The sequence below is a fragment of the Dendropsophus ebraccatus genome, chromosome 8 (assembly GCF_027789765.1).
Source record: "Dendropsophus ebraccatus isolate aDenEbr1 chromosome 8, aDenEbr1.pat, whole genome shotgun sequence".
NCBI lineage: Eukaryota > Metazoa > Chordata > Amphibia > Anura > Hylidae > Dendropsophus > Dendropsophus ebraccatus.
The window spans coordinates 123,862,146-123,868,145 of NC_091461.1; the positions used below are offsets into that span (position 1 = coordinate 123,862,146).

At 46.7% G+C, this 6,000-nt stretch overlaps 1 long non-coding RNA gene across 1 annotated transcript in view; it reads right to left on the reverse strand.

Annotated features, from left to right (window-relative positions):
• The window catches only part of LOC138799931 (uncharacterized), a 50,045-nt gene extending 46,374 nt beyond the window's left edge, over positions 1 to 3,671 (reverse strand). Inside the window, exon 1 of the long non-coding RNA XR_011364332.1 lies at positions 3,554 to 3,671. This is a non-coding gene — a long non-coding RNA (uncharacterized lncRNA). The remainder of the gene's footprint in view (positions 1 to 3,553) is intronic.
• Positions 3,672 to 6,000: the final 2,329 nt, after the last annotated feature.

Here is a 6,000-nt window from a genome sequence, read left to right on the forward strand (position 1 = left end):
CCGGGGGAGCGAGGTCAGTGCCTCCTGTGATCCCCGGGGGAGCGAGGTCAATGCCTCCTGTGATCCCCGGGGGAGCGAGGTCAGTGCCTCCTGTGATCCCCGGGGGAGCGAGGTCAGTGCCTCCTGTGATCCCCGGGGGAGCGAGGTCAGTGCCTCCTGTGATCCCCTGGGGAGCGAGGTCAGTGCCTCCTGTGATCCCTGGGGGAGCGAGGTCAGTGCCTCCTGTGATGCCCGGGGGAGCGAGGTCAGTGCCTCCTGTGATCCCTGGGGGAGCGAGGTCAGTGCCTCCTGTGATCCCCAGGGGAGCGAGGTCAGTGCCTCCTGTGATCCCCGGGGGAGCGAGGTCAGTGCCTCCTGTGATCCCTGGGGGAGCGAGGTCAGTGCCTCCTGTGATGCCCGGGGGAGCGAGGTCAGTGCCTCCTGTGATCCCCGGGGGAGCGAGGTCAGTGCCTCCTGTGATCCCCGGGGGAGCGAGGTCAGTGCCTCCTGTGATCCCCGGGGGAGCGAGGTCAGTGCCTCCTGTGATCCCCGGGGGAGTGAGGTCAGTGCCTCCTGTGATCCCCGGGGGAGCGAGGTCAGTGCCTCCTGTGATCCCTGGGGGAGCGAGGTCAGTGCCTCCTGTGATGCCCGGGGGAGCGAGGTCAGTGCCTCCTGTGATCCCTGGGGGAGCGAGGTCAGAGCCTCCTGTGATCCCCGGGGGAGCGAGGTCAGTGCCTCCTGTGATCCCCGGGGGAGCGAGGTCAGTGCCTCCTGTGTCTTTATACAGATGAGATGTTCGTCAGGCGAGATGTTAGTGAAACAGGCGGCTGCGTCGTCGTCTGTTCCTGCACATACACAGCCATTGTATACAGGGGAGGAGGGGGAAGGAAAAGAACGTCATCCTCCGCCTCTGTATCCCATGTGCTCTATACACACAGCAATGTGACTGCAGGTAAATATTAACCCCTTAGGTCACTGGCTGCTGCCTCCTGCAGCGTCCCCCTCCACTAATAGGACATAGAAAATTATTGAGCAGACGCTTCACTCGTACAGATGGGTCAAATGTTGTGATCAGACAAGATCGTTGTGTTCAGACCCCGACTGATCACTAGAACAAGTGAGAGAAGGGCATAGCTGAGTGCTTCTCTCTCTGAGATGGTCTCATAGACTTACATTACATGGTCACATGGCACAGATCTGGGAGACAACACGCTTAGTGCGCACTTCTTTCAGCACGTTCTAGTGATCGGTTGGGAACAGGTCCCTACAACATGTCAAAAGACAGTGCCTATTTAAAGGGGTACTCCAGTGAAAACAAATATTCTAAATAAACTGTTGCCAGAAAGTGTCAGACATTTGTATTTTATTTTTATTTAAAAATCTCCCGTCTTCCAGTACTTATCAGCTGCTGTATGTCCTGCAGGAAGTGGTGTATTCTCTCCAGTCTGACACAGTGCTCTCTGCTGCCACCTCTGTCCATGTCAGGAACTGTCCAGAGCAGCAGCAAATCTCCCATAGAAAACCTCTCCTGCTCTGGACAGTAATATAGAGTAATTATCAAAAGACTGACCTCCAAAGATATATCTGCCAGACCGCGAGGTGTGAACATAGCCTAAAGGTGGTGTCCATATCTACCCGTCCAATAGCTTATGTGACACCTGGATGAGCATTAGGAAAGTAACAACCCCCCCCCCCCCCATACACACATATATAGAAGATACACATGAACTGCTGAGGGGCGGAACTTTAAGGGTCTGTTCTAACATTCAGGTTTTTGATGCAGTTTCTGAAGCCAAAACCAAGAGTGGATGATTGTTGGGGAACAACGGAGACTCTATGAAGGGTTAGCCTCAATGTTGTGGCAGCCGCATGTATAAGAGATGCCCGTGGGCGTGCGTCATGCAGCGGCTGCGGTGTTACTTTTAAATCCATACACTACGATCAATGGTTGTATCTGCAGGTGTCACTCTATAGCCGGGATGGGGAACCTGACGGCATGGTCAGGCATGTTGGGAATTGTAGTTTTGCTACAGCTGGGGGCCCGAGGTTCCGTATCCCTGCTCTATAGGAAACAACCTGATCTATTCACAGCACCTATATATATATATATATATATATATATATATATATATATATATATAAAATTCAAAAATAGCATCTGGTGTGAATAAAGTGTGAATTCTTTTTGGAAGTGCGGTCTCCATCTTCTCTTTGTGTGTATATATATATATATATATATATATATATATATATATATACATACAGCTCCTAGATTATATACAGCCATGCATGTAAAGTGGCCGCCACACACCCTGCCACCATATCGCCCTGCTCCTGACCAGCTGCACTCAGTATATCAGTATATCAGTATAACAGTATATCAGTATATAAGTATAACAGTATATAAATATATCAGTATAACAGTATATAAATATATCAGTATATCAGTATAGTGCTTCTTCTTTCTCCCATCTGATACCTGTATACTCCTGTTATAGTGACATAAGCGAAGGCATTTAGTAACATAAACAAACAGAACAACGTTCTCCATTTCTTACTATTACACACTGACAAGTCACGTAACACAGGGACAGGCCTGGGGTATCTGGGGCCCGCCAGAGGGGATGATCCTGGGGGCCCATCAATGAAGAACTAGTGAGAAACGACATGTCAGTCAGTCTGAGTGCAAGTTCTAAAGCTGGGGGCCCACCGGGGGATCCTCAGGTCTTATGGGGGCCCCTCCAACACTGACAACGTCTTCCTCATAAGAGGAAATGACTATACATGATGGCAATAAAGCCAGAAAGTTCTATAGCAGCAGAATAAATCGAACTCTCTAGAGGACTCTCTGTACCACTCTCTGGAGGACTCTCTATAGGACGCTCTATTAGACTCTCTATAGTACTCTTTAAAGCACTCTCTATAGAACTCTATATAGGACTCTAAACACTTTTTATAGCACCCTCTATAGGACTCTATATAGTACTCTCTGTAAGTCTCTGTAGCACTCTCTATAGCACTGTCTATATGACTCTCTATAAGTCTCTATAGCACTCTCTATAGGACTCTTTATAGAACTATCTATAGCACTCTTTATAGCACACTATATGGCACTCTTTATAGTACTCTCTATAGCACTCTTTATAGCACACTCTATAGGACTCTTTATAGCACACTTTATAGGACTCTTTATAGTACTTTCTATAGGACTCTTTATAGTACTTTCTATAGGACTCTCTATAGCACTATCCATAGTACTCTCTATAGCACTCTTTATAGCACACTTTATGGCACTCTTTATAGGACTCTCTATAGCACTCTCTATAGCCCTCTCTATAGGACTCTTTATAGTACTTTCTATAGGACTCTTTATAGTACTTTCTATAGGACTCTCTATAGCACTATCCATAGTACTCTCTATAGCACTCTTTATAGCACACTTTATGGCACTCTTTATAGCACTCTCTATAGGACTCTTTATAGCACTCTCTATAGGACTCTCTATGGCTTTCTTTATAGTACTCTCTATAGCACACTTTATGGCACTCTTTATAGCACTCTCTATAGGACTTACCTCGCAGGTTACATCCAGACGCTGCAGGAATCTTAGTGAGTAACTTTCCTTGCTGTGCGTCTCCTCGGTCGGGGATAGTGTGGGTCTGTGTGTCTTGTGCTGTCAGTCTCCTCATAGGTCTGTGCTGGTCGCCTCCCTCGCCTCTCCCCTGTACGCTTCCTCCCCCCCCCCCCTCGCTCGCTGGTACCTGTGGCTTCTTGTGAGTAATTCTGCCCTGTCTGACGCTTCCTTCTCCTCTGTATTTCTCATGCTTCTGCATGCCATTGCATATCTGTAGATGGCCGCCTGCCAGGAGGCCAGGACTGATGTAAGAGCCTCGGTGTTTGGGCCCGGCCGGGGACAGACACCGCCACAATCCTGAGGAACCTCATACTGGTGAAACAACTCGGGAAACTTCATGGAGATAATTAGGAGGAAATCGCATCTAACTAATAGTGGGCAGGTATAGAATATCCTCCGCCATATGGTGCAACACACATATAACATGTCCCAGCATCACAAGACACAGAAGACCACTTATAACCTATAAGACCACCTATAACCTATAAGACCACCTATAACCTATAACACCACCTATAACCTATAAGACCACCTATAACCTATAACACCACCGATAATCTATAAGACCACCTATAACCTATAACACCACCTATAACCTATAAGACCACCTATAACCTATAACACCACCGATAATCTATAAGACCACCTATAACCTATAAGACCACCTATAACCTATAACACCACCGATAATCTATAAGACCACCTATAACCTATAAGACCACCTATAACCTATAACACCACTGATAATCTATAAGACCACCTATAACCTATAACACCACCTATAATCTATAAGACCACCTATAACCTATAAGACCACCTATAACCTATAACACCACTGATAATCTATAAGACCACCTATAACCTATAAGACCACCTATAACCTATAACACCACTGATAATCTATAAGACCACCTATAACCTATAAGACCAGGGGCGTAACTACCACTATAGCAGCCATAGCAGCTGCTATGGGGCCCGCCGCATCAGGGGGCCCCATGGCCTGCTCCTGCAATACACTGGGCCCCCTGAGATGTCATCATTTGCAGCACCGGGTGGCCCTGCTGGTCTCCTGGGTTTTGCAAATGTCCCTTTAACTGCAAGCACTCCTGACCAGAGCAGTTATGTAGTTATGACTTCACTTGACCGTTTAGTGGTCAGTCGGGGGGGGGGGGGGGGGGGCAATCAAAAGTTTGCTATGGGGCCCAGCCATTTCTAGTTACGCCCCTGTATAAGACCACCTATAACCTATAACATTACCTATAACCTATAACACATCCTATAATCTCTAAGAACACCTATAATCTATAAAACCACCTATAACCTATAACACCACCTATAACCTATAAGACAACCTATAATCTATAAGACAACCTATAATCTATAAGACCACCTATAATCTATAAGACAACCTATAATCTATAAGACCACCTATAACCTATAACACCACCTATAACCTATAATGGTGACGGGGAATTAATAACTGGGGATCAGGAGAAAGCTGAGTTACTTAATGGGTTCTTCAGTTCTGTATATACAAAAGAAGAGGATGGAGCTGTGGTGGGTGGGGCCAGTACTGAGGTGGGTGGGGCCAGTGCTGCTAACACCTGTAATGTACTAAACTGGTTTACTATAGATATGGTCCAAGATAAATTAAATAAACTCAATGTAACCAAAGCTCCAGGGCCTGATGGATTACACCCCAGACTTCTTAGGGAACTCAGTTCTGTAATTTCTCTACCCTTGTGTGAAATATTCCGTGATTCTTTGCTTACTGGTATTGTGCCGAGGGACTGGCGTAAGGCAAATGTAGTGCCGATTTTCAAAAAGGGCTCTAGGACTTCACCAGGTAACTATAGACCCGTTATGGGGAAACTATTTGAGGGGCTTATAAGGGACTACATCCAGGAATATGTAGTGGCTAATAGTATATAAGGGACTACATCCAGGAATATGTAGTGGCTAATAGTATATAAGGGACTACATCCAGGAATATATAAGGCTAATAGTATTATAAGTGATAACCAGCATGGTTTTACCAAGGACAGAAGCTGTCAAACCAACCTAATATGTTTCTATGAAGAGGTAAGTAGAAGCCTGGATGGCGGCGCGGCTGTGGGTATCGTGTACCTGGATGGGGGGGGGCGGCTGTGGATATTGTGTACCTGGATGGCGGCGCGGCTGTGGGTATCGTGTACCTGGATGACGGCGCGGCTGTGGATATCATGTACCTGGATAGCGGCGCGGCTGTGGGTATCGTGTACCTGGATTTTGCTAAAGCGTTTGACACAGTTCCTCATGGACGTCTGATGGGTAAGTTAAAGTCTATCGGTTTGGAAAGTTTAATGTGTAACTGGATTGAAAACTGGCTTAATAATCGTACCCAGAGA